Consider the following 21,829-nt stretch of genomic DNA (forward strand, 5'->3'; position numbering starts at 1 on the left):
ATGATCTGTATTTCTAGATTCGTACGCCAACAGTAACCCACTAACTGTTGCAGAAAACTCGAGGTTCCAGGATACATAAGAATGTGGCCCTTTATTTAAATAATGTTTTTAAGTTACCTTTCTAGTGTTCCCCTCTGGTCTCAGAGTACTCTAATTACATAGTATACTATTTGCCTTAATTATTCCAATTGTGTAGTTTGATTGCATGATTCAGTGTAATATAGTATAATATTTGCATACCAAAACGGTTGAATATGATAACATAATTACTGTAAGATCTTATGTAACCATATTCTTGCAAATAAATTTCATTTCATTTCATTTCATTTCATTTCATTTCATTTCATTTCATTTCATTTCATATGCATACTGCAACATCTGCGTCAAGTCACACAACTTCCCTTTAAAAAAAAGAAAAAAGGCGGGAGATTCGTGGTTGACACATTGAGATGCCGATTATAATTATTACGGTGTAATGTGATTATTGATGGTTATTTGTGTTGTAGACTAAATGTTTTTCTATTGTGGTAGATTGATTGTTATTTTAAATTAAAGATAATTGTTTTAGAGGTTAACCTACTTCTTACTTCTGGTTCTAAAAATATAGTTAACAAACGCTGATAATTTTAGAAGTGTCTAATGTCGTAAATAAACAAATTCTGTAGTATATTTAGTATCAGTTGCGGTATAAGATTTTCTTAACATTGCTGATCCAAGGAACAAGTTCCATTTGTTATGAAAATAGTAATGTTTACACATTACTATAAGCTAAGCCGAGCCAAAGTAAGCTAAGCCAAGCCAAGCCTTGGAATTGAAAAGCCGAGCCATTCTTTTTCAACCGTCCACTAATGAGTTTATCTAAAAGGAACTTTCGCCATGGCAACCGATATATCAAAAAGAAAAGAGAGTGTCGTGATAGCAACGAAATGATATAATAAGTAGGGGAAGTAAAAATATAAAAGGGGAAAAAAAATTTAAGATAGTATTTGTTTTTTTTCTTTCGTTTCAAATGGTTTAGTGGCTATATTATAAAGCAACAGGCCATTAATGGTAGTTTTATTAATTAAAAAAACGACTTTTTTCCTCGATTGTATTTAACGCACTTTTGAATCGGTATATTACATACAGTATTAAATTTGAAGTTCCTATCGGTTCGGAATGTAGATTCTCTCGGGAAGAACCGACAAGAAACAACAACAACAGCCTGTCATTTCCCACTGCTGGGCTAAGGCCTCCTCTCCCTTTGAGGAGAAGATTTGGAACGTATTCCACTACGCTGATCCAATGCGGGTTGGTGAAATGCACATGTGGCAGAACTTCTATTGAATAATACACATGCAGGTTTCCTCACGATGTTTTCCTTCACCGCTGAGCACGAGATGCATTAAAAACACAAATTGAGCACATGAAAATTCAGTGGTTCTCGCCTGGGTTTGAACCCGCATTCATCGGTTAAGATGCACGCATTCTAACCACTGGGCCATCTCACCTCTCACCGACAAGAAACGTTGCATTTATTCTTTTCCGACATTTGAAACACATATGTCACTTAAATACAATTATAATATATTACATGTCCTTTTCCGCTGTAAAAACGCATTATGCGTTTCCTCCACATGATGTGGGGGGTATGTGCGGCTCGGCCGCGCTGAAGGCGTTGGAATACCTGCTGAAAAACAAACGGTACCCACGCCGTCTTTTCGGGGGCCAACACGGGATGGCTTACACATACTACCGCGAGTAAAACATGTCCTGCTCGTAAGTCTAATTATTTATTAACTAGCGACCCGCCCCGGCTTCGCACGGGTGCAATGCTGATACTAAATATACTACAGAATAGGCTATTTGACTGGATTTTAAAATCCATTTTATATTATTTAGTAGTAAGTAAGTAAAATTTGTTTTTTTTTTTATTTACAGTACATATTCGCCGAAAAATATCATATTAAAAATTCACTGCAATGGGGTCGGTGACGTCACTTTCCTGTATTTTAATCTATGTTGCATATAGTAGAAAAGCAAGGTTAACAAGAAAGTGACTTCATCTTAAGCCCGGCCAATCAGGAGCGTTTTGTGTCACGTGAGAAACGTTTGAAAAAATGCATTTTTATTTATGGATTTTTGAATAAATGAAGTATTATTTTCAACTTTCGTTAGTAAATAACCATTTTTAAACTCATATTATACACTGATTACAATAATTGACAATATATTTTTCGCATTGTCAAATAGCCTATTTGTTTATTCACGACATAACATTAGAAACTTTTAAAATTGACAGAGTTTCTTTGCTATATTGTCCATGTATTATAAACAAAAACCATCCTCTTTAATCAGTCTATCTATTAAAACCGCATCAAAATCCGTTGCGTATTAAAGATCTAAGCATACACAGGGACAGACAGCGGTAATCGACTTTGTTTTTTACTTTGTAATGATAATGACGTTTAGTCATCACACACACACTAAGACATCGTGTAAGCACGAGCGTTACTCATTATAATTAGTGGTAGGGCTTTGTGCAAGCCCTGTGGGTCTATCGCCCAGTCATCAAATGTTCGACGGCCAAACAGTAATACTCAGTATTGTGTTCCGGTTTGAAAGGTGAGTAAGCCAGTGTAACCACACGTAAAAGGTGCGTAACATCCTAGTTCCCAAGGTTGGTGGCGCATTGGTGATAAGGAATGTTTAGTATATTTACAGCGCTAACGTATTAGAAAGAAAAGTGTCTGAGTTTGCGTTTTTAATCAGTGAGTGTGTGGTATTTTCCTTTTATATATGTTATATGATGCAGCGTCAGATTCAATACTTTTGTAATAACTCAGTTTTTAGATTTGATCCTGGATGTGGCTCACTCGCTGTTTGTCATGTTAAAAAAATAAAAAAGTCAGATGTCGAGAAGCATAAAACGGACGGTATAGCGTCTGAAATAGTGTAAAAATAAATATACTATAAAACCCCATTGAGGCCATTGACGACAAGATGAAAAAAATAAGAGATAAGGTATAAGGAATAGCCAATGATGTTTTAGTAAACAGATATGTTATTAACACGCAAAAAATGAAGACTAGAAAAGTCCTAATTGGGACGTTTGCCTTTAGTCGTTTTATGTAGTAATACGTTATAACACATCATTATTACGTAGTAATACGTTTTGCGTAATTAAAACATCTAGTTATCCCTTTTTTTTTTATCATGCTATCCTTTTTACTTGTAACGAAATGTAAAATAAACGGTCCCCGGCGCGGCACACTTTTTTCTGTTGTTTAGTATGGGTATAACATATCTGTTTATTAGAATATCATTGGGAATAGCGGAATCCAGCGATGGCAGGACCGTTAATTAATTCATAATTCAAAAATAATTTAAATAATTCGAATTTGTATCTTATTATTTATAGCCAGCCAATCGCAGGGCATTTTTTCAACGAAGTGTCATAACAATTAGGTTATGTTTTTGACATTCGTACTTCGTGCACAGACCAACTCTTGTTGAATATTGTAGCTTATCGCCTATTGTGTTTTGTTTGCTGTGCTATTCCTTATCTCTTATAATTTTTGATTTACACAACCAATAGAAATAGATTCTCCCGTCAGTTCAAGCCGAGAAAGCAAGTGCATGTAAATCGACGTGTCGAATTGACGAATATTGGGTCATGTGATATTACAAGTTATTACGTTTGCGTAAAGATCATATTCACATGAGAAATATATATTGATAATTGGGCATAGCGTACTTAATTCGGATGTGATCGGTTTTACGAATTTTGCCGATGTGACATCTAAGTTATGTCCTACTATACTTAGTTATCAATGGTTAGGTTAATTATAGTAGGCTCTAATTATATCAATACGTTATCAGTTTTCAAGTCAAGTCTATCTATACTTAATAACCAAAGATCTATCTATCCTATCTATCTATGGAAATAGCCCAAGCTATTTGTAATCAATTGATGTTTAATAAACACAAAACTCAAAATACCGCCTCGATTTTCCTTCTACCAAGATAAATTTCTCGGAAACACTTTTGTTTTTATTCATAATCGTGATTGTGTTTCGTTTAATTTAACAATTATCATTTCGTTTTTAACCGTCAATAAATTACAACAATAACAACAACAGCCTGTAAATTTTCCACTGCTGAGCTAAGGCCTCCTCTCTCTATGAGGAGAAGGTTTAGAGCATATTCCACCACGGTGCTCCAATGCGGCTTAGTGAATTCAGTGGCAGGATTTCGTTGGAATAGGCTATTTGACAATGCGAAAAATAAATTGTGAATTACTGTGATCAGTGTATATTATGAGTTTAAAAATGGTTATTTACTAACGAAAGTTGAAAATAATACTTCATTTATTCAAAAATTCATAAACAAAAATGCATTTTTTCAAAATTTTGTCACGTGACATAAAACGCTTCTGATTGGTCGGGCTTATGATGAAGTCACTTTATTGTTAAACTTGCTTTTCTACTATTTAATCTGTGGTACATAGATTAAAATACAGGAAAGTGACGTCACCGACCCGATTGCAGCGCCATATTGTCCAAGTAGCGTTTTTGCGCGTTATTTAAATTTGGGATTTGTAATATGATATTTTTCGACAAATATGTACTAGAAATATAAAAATCAACTTTTACTGGGTTAACCTTAACTTCTACTAAATAATATAAAATTGATTTTAAAAACCATTCAAGTAGCCTATTAGACATATGCATTTTTCCTTACGATGTTTTCATTCGCCGAGCCCGAGATGAATTATAAACACAAATTAAGCACATTAAATTTCAGTTATACTCGCTTGGGTTTGAACCCGCAATCATCGGTTTTGATGTACGTGTTCTGACCACAAGGCCATTTTGGCTCGACATACATATGCATTTAGTAAAAAGCGATTATTTTTATGTTACACAGACACTCCAATTGTGTTATATGTATATATGTATCTCGTGGTCGTGAATAAAAACTAGTGTTGCCCAAATTCAGTCTTGGTCTTGCAGTCTTGGTCTTGTTCTTGCGTTTTTGCAAGACCAAGACCAAGAACAAGACCGCGTATTTTTAGCAAGACCAAGACCAAGACTGACCATGCAAGACTTGCGCAAGAACAAGACATAGCCTGCAAGACTCTTGCGTCTTGCAGCTAGGACTTAGCGCTATTTCACGGAGTAGTTAGGTGTAACAGTTCGGTGTATAGGTACGCTTAGGAAATCTATGAGACGCAAAAAAACTGTATCAAAGAATATGAAAAACTGGACCTATGCGCATTACGACTAATACTATAAACATACCTACATAGCGTATAAAAAAATATCCATTAAAATCAAACTGAATGCATGCATAGTTATGTTTTAATCATCGGCACTTTGATAATGCGGCATCAAAGGTTTTGTAGTTACTTCTCAAAGAAATTTGCCGTTTTTTGGAAGTACATGGTTATGATACACGCGCTTCATTTGAAATCATATACAACTATCGTTGCCGCCGCACCGAAATCACAACATTTGACACTACTTTATGGCCGCCACAGGGCGTAGGTATACTCATGCAAAATAATTTCGAATTTTAAGAGTACCTACAGGTGTTCCAAAGAATAAATAAGTTTCAGAGAGCTTAGAATGAAAATGTAAGTAAGTAAGTAAGTAACAGCCCGTTAATTTCCCACTGCTGAGAAAGTCCTCCTCTTCCGTTAAGGAGAGGGTTTGGAACATATTCCACCACGCTGTTCAAATGCGGGTTGGTGGAATGCACATGTGGCAGAATTTCGATGAAATTAGACACATGCAGGTTTCCTCACGATGTTTTCCTTCACCGCCGAGCACGAGATGAATTATAAACACAAATTAAGCACATATATATAGTGGTGCTTGCCTGGATTTGAACTCACGATCATCGGTTAAGATGCACGCGTTCTAACCACTGGGCCATCTCAGCTCTCAGAATGAAAATGAATACATTATAATGATCACGCAAGTAGTATTATGATTACGATAAAATGGTAAGAATAGGTAGTAGATGTCATAATAATTTATTCTACTTAGTAAGTACACATTATAATATAATAATCACTTAGGTTTACTATTATTGTACATTCAGTCATTATATTTCTTAAGTTTTTACAAGACAAAATAGCAAAAAAGTGTTCAAATATCACCCGTTTGATAAATATTGTAGCCACTTTTAAATATACCTGAAACGTGTAAAACAATCCTACAATATTAATAATATAAAAAGCGTAGATACTTACCTTCTAATAAAACAAAAAGCCTGCGATAAGAGTTTTGTATTGCTTACCAGCCCGAATATCTCTGAGAGAGATGGAGAGTAAGTATTTACTAGCAGTGCCCGCGACTTCGTCCACGAGGAATAGTAACTTTGGAGGTATAGTGACGTTCAGGATTTATTTATTTATTTTAAAACTTCTGTCATCAAACATACAAACAAACTCTTCAGCTTTATAATATTAGTATAGATGTACGCCAAAACATTCACTTATATGTGAAGGATAGTGATTGGCACTAATTATTTTCTTATATTTTATTCACGCGTCGACTCTGAACAAGTAGGTAATAAATAATCTGTGTTTGTGAGTTGATTTTTCAAATTTCTTATCAAATCTTCAGCAATTTATTAATCTGCTTGATCTTTACTATGGCTATGTTAATTCAAGCTCACAATGTTCCAATTCTAATACGTTTTTCTGAGATTTAAAATAAACTTTAATAAATAGTAATAGACTAATAGGTAACTGCAAGACTTGCAAGACTCTTGCTGCAAGACCAAGACCAAGACTGGGAGCGCAAGACCAAGACCAAGACCAAGACCAGGTGTATTGGCGCAAGACCAAGACCAAGACTGGCTAAGTCTCGTCTTGGTCTTGCATTTGGGCAACACTAATAAAAACATCGATTATATTACAATTAGTTATCAACCCAGCTGAATTGGAGCAGCGTTATGGTCTGAACTTCCTCAAGAGGTTAAGCGGTCTTAGTCGTACTGTGGAAAATTTAATACTTGTTAATTAAAATACATTCATTAAAAATGCTCATGCTACTTCAAATAATACTCTGAAAAACTTACAAACAGGGTCCTCGTACCTTTTGGAGGCCCTGGGCATCAATCAATTCTTGGTTTAAATGCTTTTAGTTGTGCCGATATCGCACAGATTGTTTCGCCAATGTCACGAAAGATGGAGAAGACACGAAAGAGATTGATTGATACAGTTGAGGAAACAAACTCAATTAAATTTTTAAAATTAGAATACTCGTAGTAATTTCCTTGTTAATCCTTAACCTAGAACATCACAAACATTGGCCCTGGCACATAGAGAAGAAGATAATGATGCCCCCTATGAGTTTGACAGAAGACTGTTTTGTTACTATAGACAAGGAAACTGTCATCGTTCTTTAATTTGCAGATTAATAATGATCTTTTGAAATACGTAGTCACTGATTTATTACTTTGTTTGTTTCTGTATCGGAAAAGTCAGTCTTTATTTTGAAAATATGCAGATGTTTTTAATTTGATCTCTTGGGCCTTTGGCACGTGCCCAAAGTGCTCACTGGGAAAGAAGGGTCTGCTCATAAATAAATCTCTTAATGATTACAGACACATTATTTATTTGGTGGTAAGGCTTTGTGCGAGCCCGTCTGGGTAGATACCATCCACTCATCAGTTATTCTACCGCCAAATAACAGTACTCACTATTGTTGTGTTCTGGTTTGAAAGGTGAGTGAGCCAGTGTAACTACAGGCACAAGGGACATAATATCTTAGTTCGCAAGGTCGGTAGCACATTGACGATGTAAGGAATAGTTAATATTTCTTACAGCGTCATTGTCTATGGGTGATGGTGACCACTTTCCATCAGGTGGCCCATATGCTCGTCCGCCAACATATACCATAAAAAAGGAGTGTTATATCCACTCCTTTTTCATCCTTGTTCATTCCATTTATTTATTTCGTAAGAGTATTTTCACTTGGTTGTAACCCCCTGTATAATAAGAATAGACCGACCCCCTCCCCCTAAATGAAAATGGAAAATGGATAGTTTATTTTATTTTTCAAAGTAAACATTTATTGAAATGTTTATTTGTAATTTCAAGTGGTTTAAAGGTACGCATTCGAGCGAACCTCGGCAAACATACGGTTACATGGTTTTCAAATAATTCTAGCTGTGCGCATTTTATTGATCTTACATAAAACCTATCGAAACATCTTCCCACTCCCTTATGAGAAAACAAGACATGGTCGAGGCCCCTAGTTTTTAAAAAGCTTTTATTTATTTGACGACCTCCGTGGTCGAGTGGTGTGTACACCGGTTTTCAATGGTACGCCACTCCGGGGTTTCGATCCCGGCCGAGTCGATATAGATTATCATTATTTTTCTATGTTGTCTTGTGTCTGGGTGTCTGTGGTACCTTCGTTACTTCTTATTTCCATAACACAAGTGCTTCAGCTACTTACATTGGGATCAGAGTAATTTATGTGATGTTGTCTCATATTGTCATATATTATGTAAGAATGTTCGGGTAGAATTTTGCGACCAGATTTTGAAGCAGATACTCACAACCGATACAGCTAAAATTTTGTATGCACGTTTAGATCGGATGACAATACACGATTAGTTGTCATTCTAAATTCAATATGGCGGACGATCCAAGATGGCGGAAGAGTAATTTTTAATGCATTTCTACAGTATGGGTATCAAATGAAAGAGTTTTTAAATTGGAACTGAAGATAAAAAAAATAAATATATATGTTTTTGGACTACACCTGTGTATTGTTTCAAAGTGACACAATTATATAATTAAAAACAAAACAACAATCAAGAAACAAAAATTGTATAATAATAATACAATATTATAATTATATTAAAATCTCGTGAGAATTGAAACAATAACAAAAACAATTAGTTGAGTTAATTTATGCAAAGCGCGTAAAAGAACCTATAGGTATACTAATTGTTAATATACTTATATGTATACCAAAAACATAAAATACAGATGATAATAAACCAAAATTAAATATAATAATAAATTAAACCGACTTCAAAATTAGAAACAGCTAGTTAGCTTAAGATAAAAAAATATATCTATGAAACTACTTGACCGATTTTAATGAAACTTACATTGTTCCCTATGTTGAAGAATAGCTAGCTTATATTAAAAATGATAATCTCAATACGACTCTTGAATTTCTTGAAAACTAAAGGTTTTCGAGAAATTCGTGGACAAACGTGCATACAAACATACACGAAATTAAGCACACGTGCTTGGAAGCCTAAAAGGATAATCATACTCAAATATAATTGAATTCTAACAGTGTTACATACATAGGTGTCGAACTGATGCTCTTAACAAAAATATAAACAAATATTTTAGGTGTTGTACAACGGGCGAACTTATGGCTAACTAGGTGTGTCCGTGAACTTGTACCCGTTTGAATCTAACAAAAAAAAATTGTAGCCTAAGTCGAGAGTCGAGATGGCCCAATGGTTAGAACGCGTGCATCTAAACTGATGATTGCGGGTTCAAACCCAGGCAAGCACCGCTGATTCATGTGCTTAATTTGTCTTTATAATTCATCTCGTGCTCAGCGGTGAAGGAAAACATCGTGAGGAAACCTGCATGTGACAAATTTCATAGAAATTCTGCCACATGTGTATTCCACCAACCCGCATTGGAACAGCGTGGTGGAATATGTTCCAAAAACCTTCTCCTCAAAGGGAGAGGAGGCCTTTATACCAGCAGTGGGGATTTACAGGCTGTTGTTATTCTCGTCGTTGTAGCCTAAGTTACTCCTTATTATATCAGTTATCTGCCGGTGAAAGTCCCGTCAAAATCTGTAGCTATCCTAGCCGTTCCAGAGATTAGCCGTCACAAAAAGACAAACATTTGAAAAAATGTTATTTTGATATATGTATCGTGTATACATAAATATGCATTGTGTGAAAAGGGCTATTTTAATATTACAAACTGACACTCCAATTTTATTACATGTAATAGATTAGCCATCTCCGTCAGAAAACCCAAACTGGGAGAGATTTTTTTAAAAACATCTCAGTAGATCGTTCGTGCGTACATAATTGTAATTAACTGACATCACTGTGCTTTTAAAAGTTGAAAAATAGTAACTATTGAGTTTTTTGGCGGTTTTTCTCGGTACCTACCTTCCGAACCCGTGGTAGCTTCACTTAATATAGTTGTTGATTCAAAAGACTACTTGAATAAAGTATATTTTGAATTTGATTTTAAATATGTTTGGAACATACAACATACAACCTTCTCTTCAAAAGGAGAGGAAGCTTTAACCCAGCAGTGGGAAATTCATAGGCTGTTGTTGTTGTTTAAGAGTTATAGGCACATAATATATCTGTAATTAAATTGTGTTGCAATAAAGATTTTTTTATTGCTATTTGACCGGTTTTTAAAATCTATTTTATATTATTTAGTAGAGGTTAAGGAACCCAGTAAAAGTTTATTTTTTTTATTTCTAGTACATATTTGCCGAAAAATATCATATTAAAAATTCCATATTTAAATAACGCGCGAAAACGCTACATGGACGATATGGCGCTGCAATGGGGTCGGTGACGTCACTTTCCTGTATTTTAATCTGTGGTACATATAGTAGAAAAGCAAGGTTTACAAGAAAGTGACTTCATCATAAGCCCGGCCTATCAGGAGCGTTTTGTGTCACGTGACAAACGTTTGAAAAAATGCATTTTTATTTATTGATTTTTGAATAAATTAAGTATTCACAATTTATTTTTCGCATTGTCAAATAGCCTATTGTTTGGCGGACGAGCATATGGGCCACCTAATAGTAAGTGGTCACCATCACCCATAGACAATGACACTGTAAGAAATATTAACTATTCCTTACATCGTCACTGCGCCACCAACCTTGAGAACTAACATGTTATGTCCCTTGTGCCTGTAGTTACACTGACTCACTCACCCTTCAAACCGGAACACAACAATACTGCGTAGAGTTATTTAGCGGTAGAATATCTGATGAGTGTACCTACCCAGGCGGGCTTGCACAAAGCCCTACCACCAAGTATAATTAATTTAAATTTTTATATTAATTATTAATGGGAATGTTTGAATTTCAATCACGTCAAAAGAGCTGATCAGATTTGAATGAAATCTGCCACAGAGATAGCTTATATTCTGGAAGAGGTCATACAGTAATTTTATCCCAGAAAATGTACAACACACTCACAAAGCGGAAACCTGTTATCTATGACTCACGTGTCAGTTCAATATGACGTATGGAATCTCGACTCCGAAAACTTTGAAGTCCCATTGGATTTTGATCGATGAATCTTCATATGAGTAAACAATTCGTTTTAAAAAAATAATATTTAATTATAAAGGGCTGAGGGGAAAACCTCTCTCTGAGTATAAATTTCAAGGTACATTGATATAAGTAATAAGTTATTAGCGGTTTAAAAATAGCTTCATATAATCACTACATAGTATATAACAAAGTCGCTTACCGCTGTCTGTCCCTATGTATGCTTAGATCTTTAATACGCAGCGGATTTTGGTGCGGTTTTTGACGTGACAACGTCTTATAAATTGGTTTGCCGGGTGACACTTCAAGAAACTGCGTTACGCTCCGCTCACGTTATGCGCTCACAATGAGAGCGAGTGAGAGGCACGCGTCCCTTCCACTCGGGCATGGTTAGCCCGCCTAAGAGCGAGATCTTATCTTATCTTATCTGTCAGACGTCATCTCACAACTAACATTCTTTCTAACCATATCGTCTTTCACACAATCCATCCATCGTTTCCTAGGTCACATACCTCTGTATCCATCCACATCCATACTCAAGGCCTTCCTCACAATATGTTCCTCATTCCTCCACGTATCATGCCCATACTATAGCCGCCTTCCACATAACTTCTCGGCTATCGGCGCCACTTTCGAACTTCCTCTTATGTACTCATTCCTTACTCTACTCATTCCATTTAATGTAGGTATTATGAATATTGATAATTATTTTATGAGCGCCATCTATTATTGAATTTGTTAACTAGTTAGTGAACTTACTAAATCGCTTATCGCTTCCGCTTGTTCTTTATATCGACGTCCGATTTATAACTAATGGCGCCAAGTTCGTTAGGGCTGTCACGTGGTTTTTTTTTATTCGGTTACATGTTGTTTTATTTATCACAAAGATATAATATAAGTTGCTTTTTAATTTTCCATTAGTATTTAATTTAAAAAAGAAATATTTTAATATTTTTTTTAGTGGAAAGATTCGTTGGTATGCAATCGATAAAACTACATATTTTTTTTCAATAATTCTTTCACCATTGTGAAGGTACTTTATTCAGAAATAACAGGTGCTATATTTCATTTCAGTAATAATACTGTTTGTAAAGTAACCCAGAAGAAAAACTGCTAATTTTTTTTTTATGGTATAGCTTGGCGGAGGTGCATATGGGCTACCTGGTGGTAAGTGGTCACCATCACCCATACATAATGACGCTGTAAAAAATATTACAATTCCTATATCGTCAATGTGCCACCTTGGGAACTAAGATGTCATAGTGCCTGTAGTTACTGGTTCACTCACCCTTCAAACCGGAACACAACAATACTGAGTACTGTTATTTGCTTTGGCTTGCACAAAACCCTACCACCAAGTAAATTATATTATGCTTTGTGCTAGTCTGTCTGAGTAAATACCAGCACACCAAGAAACAATACTTAGTTTTATGGGAGAGTATCACTCATTCTTCAACTCGCAGACTCAAGGGACATAACATCTTAGTTTCCATGGTTACTGCTCTCTTAGCGATATAACGCTCACCAACAGAGTGGCGGATTTACAAATCTGCCGCTAGTAGGCTATTCAATTGTTGCCGCCCCTACATTTTTTTGCAACATTTATGATTTGTGTTCTATCGTCCTCATTACATCGCTTATTCCCGTTATTAGTATGATTATAAACTAGGTGATATTTCTGTCAGTTACTAGATTATTTTTCCAACCCGCTATGAAGTGACGAGTACACGGATTACGGACGTAATATGTAAACATATAATTATAAGCTTTTTTTTATTTCTGTAAGACACATTTGGACTAAATTTTCCGCCCCTGTAAATCTGCCGCCCTAGGCTCCAGCCTACTAGCTGAGGCTAAGCACAGCACAATAAGGTATATTTGTATTAGTAACCGACTTCTCAAAAAGGAGGTTATCACTTCGACATGTATGTAAGTAACATAGTTAAAATATAATTATACTCAAACTAAAAGTCGTATAGAGACATTCATTTTTAATCTAAGTTAGATAGACTTCAACAGAAGGAACAGTGTAAGTTACATTAAAATCTGTCTAATAGTTTCATCGATTTATAATGACACACTAATATTATTAACAAATGAATTAAAATCAAGAATGACATTTAATTAAATGATAACTGGCAACCCTACTGACAACCGTTTGTTGAACGCTCGTGACGTCGTACTAGCTCAGTCAGTCAGTGTAACTCTATACGACGTAGAAGAGAGACGTGTATTATAAAAGTTAATTAATAAATCTTTATCTCGTCTGTAATTAATTAACATAAACAATTTGTTCCTTTGTGTATATGTGGCATTAAAAAAAAATAAAGTGTTATTTTTATCTGTGGAATTTTTAAATCGTTACGCAGGTGAGTTGATTGTCATATTCTTTTTTGTTTTCATAATTTACGATGTTTTTAATGTTTTTTTTCTTCGTTCTTTAAAAAAATGTTTATATACGACGTTAAAATATTCCGAATTCAACTTCATAAATGTAACTTTATGATTAATTATAGCTGTTATTATCTATCTATGTTAAAATAAAATGCTATATTATTAAAGTATTATTTTATTATCCTTGCGTTGAACTAGACGTTTTTATAATGGAGTGTCATACATGATACATACTAGTGATCCATCCCGGTTCGCTCGGTTGCAAAGCTGATACTAAGTGTATAACAGAATTTGTTTATTTACGACATCACATTGGAAACTTCTAAAATTATCAGCGCTTCTTTGCTATATTGTCTATGTATTATATACAAAAACCTTCCTCTCGAATCTCTCTATCTGTAAAAAAACAGCATCTAAATCCGTTGTGTAGTTTTAAAGATTTAAGCGTACATAGGGACATAGGGACAGAGAAAGCGACTTTGTTTTATACTATGTTGTGATAACTTAATCTCTTCTTTCTAATGAAAATATTAATCGTTAATATTAAAAATTAGAGTATCAGTTTAACTAAATAACGTAACTTTAATTTATATACACGTCAGGTTAACATAATAACACAAAGAGTAGATAACATTGCTTCCTTAGATGCGGGCGAAGTCGCATGATGAAACTACCTAGTACTAAACATTTAGTAGTTTCAAAAGGGCTTAAAACCTTGTCAGTGAATCTTGTTAAGCAATTTTATTAGTAACTAGCAACCCGCCCCGGTTACGCACGGGTGCAATGCTGATACTAAATATACTACAGAATTTTTAGTGTCTCTTTACTTCATAGTCATTGTATTATATACAAAAGCCTTCCTTTCAAATCAATGTTTCTATTAAAAAACAGCATCAAAATCCGTTACGTATTAAAGATCTAAGCATACATAGGAACAGACAACAGTAAGCGACTTTGTTTTATACTGTGTAGTGATAATTACTAGTAACCTGCCTCGCACAGGTGCAATACTGATCTTTCATTTTGATCTATCTCATAGGGCTCAGCCAGCGTTTTTATCGTAAGCGCAAAAATATGTGTATATTTACGTCACTTTAGAAACCTATAAAATAATCAGTGTCTTCTATATTTCGCATGATATTATATACAAAATCCTTCCTTTGAATCAACGTATCTATTGCAAAAGAATCGTATCAAAATCCGTTGCGTATTAAAGATCTAAGCGAACATTGGGACTGACAGCGGTAAGCGACTTTGTTTTGTACTTTGTAATGACGACGTCGTATAAAAATATTGTTTTAAACAAAACAATCCAGATGTATTAGTTGGAAACAAACTATTGCCAACCACAAGGCATGTAAACAACTTCGGCATTGAAATGAAGGGATATCATTGGCGGAGATCTTGAATAATCTACGACACTTATGGATAAAGTAAAAAGGCGTTTTGAATCGAAATCAAAATATACTTTTTTTCAATACTAATGACTTTCGACGTCCCCGCTTTGCATATATGCAATGCTGATACTAAATATAATACAGAATTTTTCTTGTTTATTTTTTACTTGTCCATGTATGATATACAAAAACCTTCCTCTCGATTTATTCTATCTATTAAAAAAACCGCATCAAAATCTGTTGCGTATTAAAGATCTAAGCATACATAGGGACAGCGGTAAGCGACTTTTATACTATGTAGTGATGATGATAGCTTTTATAAGTATTTTTGAATCGTCATTTAACAAAAATATTAAGTGAAGCTACCACTGGTTCGAAATGCCAACCGAGAAGAAACGGCAAGAAATACAGTTGATACTCTTTTTCGACATTTAAAAATACAATCATGTTAGTTAAATACAATTATATATGCATGTAATATATCCTGCCTGGAAGTCAACTAGTATTAGCTTTATACTTTTTTATCATCTGTATAATCTTGTCTTGGATGATATGCCTTCTTTACCAATGTATTTAGCCGAATTCTAAAAAAGGAGGTTCTCAGTTCAACATATGTATACGAGTATGTATGTAACACTGTTAGAATTGAATAATATTTGTGTATGATGACCCATTTAGGCTTCGAAGCACGTGTGCTTCATTTCGTAAGTGTGTGTTTGTATGTATGTTTGTCCACGAGTTTCTCGAAAACTAAAACTCATAAGTTAAAGTAAAGTAACAGTCTGTAAATTACCCACTGCTGGTCTAAAGCCTCCTCTCCCATTAAGGGGAGGGTTTTGGAACATATTCCACCTCGCTGTTCCAATGCGGGTTGGTGGAATGCACATGTGGCAGAATTTCGATGAAATTATAAACACAAATTAAGCACATATATATAATGGTGCTTACCTGGGTTTGAATACGAAATTATCTGTTAAGAAGCACGCGTTCTAAACACTGGGCCATCTCAGCTCTTGAATATAAGTTAGGTACACTCCAAATTACGGACAAGTGTAAGTTTAATCAAATCGGTGTAGTAGTTTCATAGATATACATATATATATTTTATCTTTAGTTAACTTGCTGTTTCTTATATTGAAGGCAGTTCAATATATAAACTGTTTCTTACAAATTCAAATCAAATCAAAGTACCCTTTATTGTACACCAATTAATAAATAATTTAAACACGATTGAGAAAGATGCACAAGAGGCGGCCTTATCGCTAAAGTAGCGATCTCTTCCAGGCAACTTTAAGGTAGAGGAGAGAAACAGATAATATAAATAATCATAATAAATAACTACAGTGAAAAATAAGGTAAAAATAAAATAATGTACGGTAGGTACCTGATATCGAAAATGCGTACACATATGTACATATCTTATCAGATATAAAATAATATGTAATAAAATTAAATTAATGTTTTGAAAAAAAAAAGAAGATAGAAGTAATTTAGTACATCAATTAAAGTGCAAGATAGTATTGTCTCAACATAGTTTTAAATGAAGCAAGTGATTGTGCACGTCTTACTTCAACAGAAAGAGAGTTTAAATAAAACTAGCTACCGCCAACGATTTCTCATAGTAGTTTTCTCATAGTAATACGTAGTTGTAAATAATATTTCTTTTATTCTTCAAATAGACAAATGCCACCTTAGTCTACCCGTGACCACGAACGCTTTAAAGTGCTCGAAACGTCGGGATGTTAAAAATAATTAATATACGCGATTCAAATCCGTTATAACTAGTTTTATTCTAATGTGTAATAATCGCGAAAATTTAAGACAACATTACAGGAAGAGAGTTGCACAGACGAATAGCTTGAACAGTAAAGGAATTTGTAAAAAAAATTCTTATAGAAATCATTTGAATTTAAGAAACATATGAATATCGAAACGCTTGCTCCTTGGAGTAGTGGTGCGAAAAGCTTCATCAAAAGTATAACAGCTCGCCTCATTGCCTCCACTGGTGACAGGAGGGCTGGTTCGTTCGCCCAGAGGATCGGAATTGCGGTTCAACGGGTTCAAATGCTGCTAGCATTCTTGCCACCATTCCACGCGGTCAAGATTTATACAGTAACTAGTTTTAGTTCATATTTGTATATATTTAAGCATTTAATGTTATTCATTGTTATCAATGGTAAGTTAAAATTGTTTTTGAGACTTTGAAAGCTACGTTGTATAAGTTAAGTGGAATAATGTTGTATCTATGCTAATATTATAAATTCGTAAGTAACAGTTTTTTTAAAAACAAATTTAAAATATAACAGTTATTAATTACGGGATATTTACCATGTTTTTTTGTTTTCGTTCGGTGGAGCTCGATATTTCAACATTATCTACGAATGTTTTGTCTTAAAATCTTAAATTTTTGCTTGAATCTAAATTAAACAGAATACTCATTTATTAATTCTATTTTGGCATGTAGGAATCTCTTACTGTCTTAACTTGGTGGTAGCTTTTGTGCAAGCGTTTGGATAGGTACCATCCATAAAATATTCCACTGCCAAAGAGCATTAGTCAGTATTGTTGTGTTCCGGTATGAAAGGTTAGTCAGTGTAACTACAGGCACAAGGGACATAACATCTTAGTTCTTAGGTTGGTGGCGCATTGTTGATGTAAAGGCTGATGTTTGTTACATTGTCATTGTCTAAGGTTATCACCACCTACCATCAGGTGGTCCATTTGTTCATCCACTTACCTATATAATAAAAAAGTGGTCGAAATCACGAGCGTAAAACTATTAAAAATAAAAGTTATATTAAGCAGGATTTTTATACTATATACATACTAGTTGTGCCAGCAGTTTTGTGACGTTTTAATTTAAGAATAATTGTTATAGCCTAAGTTACTTAATACATCAGCTATCTGCCAGTGGAACTCCCGTCAAAATCGGTTCAGCCGTTCTAGAGATTAGCCGGAACAAACATATAGACAAAATTGCTATTTCGATATATGTACTATGGATACATACATAAGAGCTGAGATGGCCCAGTGGTTAGAACGCGTGCACATTAACCGATGATAGCGGGTTCAAACCCAGGCAAGCACCACTATATATATGTGCTTAATTTGTGTTTATAATTCATCTCGTGCTAGGCGGTGAAGGAAAGCATCGTGAAGAAACCTGCATGTGTCTAATTTCATCGAAATTCTGCCACATGTGCGTTCCACCAACCCGCATTTGAACAGCGTGGTGGAATCTGTTCCAAACCCTCTCCTTAAGTGTTTGTTTGTGAACGATAAATTCTAAAATTACTGAACCAATTTTAATATTAATTCATCTATGAAAGTTATGCGCTAATTAGACTTGATCAGTAATAATATGTTTTTCAATTTGCCCGTATATTTGGTAGTAATTATGGACTGAATTGAATGTGACACCTACTTCAAATATAGCAGTAACTATAACTACGTTATATAATCGTAAATATACTTTTAAGTAGTCTTATGTTTTTCATTTAAAAAAATATGTTGAATACGCAATTATTTTTATTACTTTTTAGTGCATATTTATTTGTATATATTGAAACAGTGTATTGATTGAAGTCGGTTTTTCTTTTTGTTAATTTTTTTATTTATTACATAAATTTATTAATAACTAGCAACCAATGATGTTGTAGTAAACAGATATGTTATTAACGCGCAAAAAGTGAAGACTAGAAAACGTCCTAATTGGGACGTTTGCCTTTAGTCGTTTTACGTAGTAATACGTTATAATACATCATAATTACGTTGTAATACGTTTTGCGTAATTAAAACATCTAGTTATCCCTTTTACTTTTTGTTTTTATAAAGCTATCTTTTTTACTTGTAACGAAATGTAAAAAAAAAATAATATTATATACGACTTGATAACTTCCTCCTTTTTGAAGTCGGTTGAAAATAAACTAAAGTAAACGGTCCCCGGCGCGGCACACATTTTTCTGTTGTTTAGTATGGATATAACATATCTGTTTATTAGAATATCATTGCTAGCAACCCTATACTGCATTCCAATGACAATAGAAAACAATCAAAACACACCGTACTTTTTAATATAATGAGTTTTGATAAGTTCACTATATGATTTACTATAAGCAGTTCTTGATTAATATATCTTCATTTGTAATACAACATTATTTCACTTATCTATGTAAATCCACATTAATTTTACGTCTAAAGTAACGAAAACAGATTCGCCGCCATTCAAATCGCCATTTTTCGATGAACGAACAATTAAAATGGCGGCCTCGTCTGAGGATGTTCGCTAAACGAATGGAGAATGTATAAATTTATACAGTAAAAATTGTATATTATTAAAACACAGACAGTCAACTCCGGGTCCTGCCTGGCGCAGAGGTTGTCCATTGCCGTACAGCGTGGAAATGCAGCCTGCATTATAGGCAGCTTTGCGTCTAAAAAACTAAACTAAACTAAAAAAAAAAAATTAAAATAATACATTTTTTAAAATGTATTATTTTATTAAAATGTACACTTTAATATTATTTAAAAAACTTTAGTATAATTAATATGTACTTTTGAAACTAAAGTTTCAACGTACATTTTAATATTATTATAATATTATATATTTTAATACTATTATTTAATTGGTTAAATTATGGAATAAGAAATAGTTGTAAGATAATGTAAAAATTTACCTAATGTCCGATAAAAATGCTGTTATTTTAATATGCTATATTTTTTATTATTTATAAAAATTATGAGTGTGTTTCTATGACTTATCACTGAAAATAATTACCTATTTATAAGTTAATAAGGTTATTTGCGAATAACGACGATCCAAATCGAAACTAACGAACTAACTTTTATTTAAGACTAAAAATCCTAATTTATATAAAAATTATTTAAAAAATAACATAATTACGTTTGTTTACATAATTAAGCATTCGTTATCCAGTCATCAATAAAATTTTCTCTGCACTAGTGTAACTGAAATCACATATCAATTCAAGGTCAAATTTGTCTATTTATCTTTTCTCCTATTCCCATTGGAATAGACTACAGCTTCGTGTGGGTCCAATGCTGATACTAAATAAAATACATATTTTATTATAAACTTGTAATATGACTTTAGAAACCTATAGAATAGGCAGTGTTTTGCGACTATATTGTGCATGTATTATACGTATAAACCTACTTTTTGAGTCAAACTATATATTGAAAAAACCGCATCAAAATCCGTTGCGTTGCGTGTTCCAGGCCTTTGTTTTATACTATGTAAGTATCAGTAAGGATCAATTAATACTGATTAGATTCCGAGACAATGAGGCTTATGTATAGACAAGTTTACTATATAAACTAATATTGTAAATGTGAAATTAAGATCAACAATAAAGCAAGCGTGAACCACACGCGGTCAAAGAAAACTAGTTCTTTATAAATAGACTAGCGACCCGCCCCGTCTTCTCACAGGTGCTATTCTGATACTAAATATACTACAGAATGTCTTACAACGCTCACAGCTTTTTTCCATTAGACAATACAAACCAATATAATAGTTTCTAAATCAACATATGTGAGAAAGAAAAAGGAAATGATAAGATAGTTCGTAGTTACTTGGTAGGTACCACCCACTCATCAGTTATACCAAACAACAGTACGCAGTATTGCTGTGTTTCGGTTTGATTGGTAAGCCAGTGTAACTACAGGCACAAGGGACATAATATCTTAGTTCCCAAGGTTGGTGGCACATTGGTGATGCAAGGAATGGTTATAAGGTTCTTACAGCGTCATTGTCTATAGGTAATGGTGACCACTTATTATCAGGTGGTCCATACGCTCGTCCGCCAATCTATAAGATAAAAAGGGCATAGTCATGAACATCTTCGTCTCAGGTATATCATTATCCTGAATAAATGGTGAAAGGATTGCTCATCTGATGGAAAGTGATCAATACCAGGCATGAATATCGGTAAAGGGAGCTTGTAGATGGGTAAAGGAATAAATTCCCTAGTCGTATCGATTCGGAAAAACCGCTGGTGAAAGTTGATTCCATGCAGTCGTTGTGCGAGGTAGATGTGCCTTAAAAACGCTGGATATTCAGTTTTGTGGGCGGATGGATGTAGTAGAGTACTGTAATATACGTTGGCGGTAGTTATAAATAATATTTCTTTGTTCTTCAAATAGACAAATGCCACCTTAGTGTGACCGTAACCACGAACGCTGTAAAGTGCTCGAAACGTCGGGATGTCAAAAATAATTAATATACGCGATTCAAATCTAGTTTTATTTCAATGTGTAATAATCGTGAAAATTTAAGACAACATTATGTGAACTGCACTAGTTGCCTTCGTCATTCTTACCTGTAAGATGTTTCTTCGCTAGAAGGAATCCAAGTTATAAGAGGAACACGTATGATGGTATAGAATTTCTGACTTTATCAAGTTCAGAGAGACATACTATGTTACTTATATGTAGTGATTACAGATGTTGAAACAACAACAGTCTGTAAATTCCCACTGCTGGGCTAAAGGCCTCCTCTCCCTTATGAGGAGAAGGTTTGGAACATATTCCACCACGCTGTTCCAATGCGGGTTGGTGGAATACACATGTGGCAGAATTTCTATGAAATTTGTCACATGCAGGTTTCCTCACGATGTTTTCCTTCACCGCTGATCACGAGATGAATTATAAAGACAAATTAAGCACATGAATCAGCGGTGCTTGCCTGGGTTTGAACCCGCAATCATCGGTTAAGATGCACGC

General features: G+C 34.3%; 1 protein-coding gene across 1 annotated transcript in view; it reads left to right on the forward strand.

The window, feature by feature from the left end:
• The first annotated feature begins 13,498 nt into the window (after positions 1-13,498).
• Positions 13,499-21,829, forward strand: part of LOC124542289 — a 32,986-nt gene continuing 24,655 nt past the window's right edge. Inside the window, exon 1 of the mRNA XM_047120252.1 lies at positions 13,499-13,663. The gene's annotated coding sequence lies outside the window, so the exon portion shown is untranslated. The remainder of the gene's footprint in view (positions 13,664-21,829) is intronic.

Source organism: Vanessa cardui, chromosome 30 (assembly GCF_905220365.1).
Source record: "Vanessa cardui chromosome 30, ilVanCard2.1, whole genome shotgun sequence".
Classification (NCBI taxonomy): domain Eukaryota; kingdom Metazoa; phylum Arthropoda; class Insecta; order Lepidoptera; family Nymphalidae; genus Vanessa; species Vanessa cardui.